The following is a 352-nucleotide window of genomic DNA, read 5'->3' as shown; positions in this document are numbered from 1 at the left end:
GTCCACATTTTGGTCTTCCTTCTTCTTGAGTTTCTTGTGGTTTGTGGGTTGTTCAGCAGGAAACAATCTTAACCACTGAGCCATTTCTCCTGTCCCAAGGTGCCTTAAGGTGTAGGGCCTTTTTGGTGTTGTGTATAGTGTTGCGGATTGAACCTACAGTCTCACCCCGGGGTAAACAAGTGCTCTGTGATATTACTTAAGTATCTAGTTCATATGAACAAGAATCTAGGTTGAGAAGCCCTGGCATGCTGATGCTAAAGCCTTCCTAGAACAAACCTTCCATGATCCTTAGTCCACAATGGGATGACCTTCTTGTGTGTCTGAGGCACATGTGGTTAAGGAAAGCCCAACG

This window comes from Mastomys coucha, unplaced genomic scaffold, assembly GCF_008632895.1.
Source record: "Mastomys coucha isolate ucsf_1 unplaced genomic scaffold, UCSF_Mcou_1 pScaffold2, whole genome shotgun sequence".
Classification (NCBI taxonomy): domain Eukaryota; kingdom Metazoa; phylum Chordata; class Mammalia; order Rodentia; family Muridae; genus Mastomys; species Mastomys coucha.
This window is presented reverse-complemented; position numbering follows the sequence as displayed.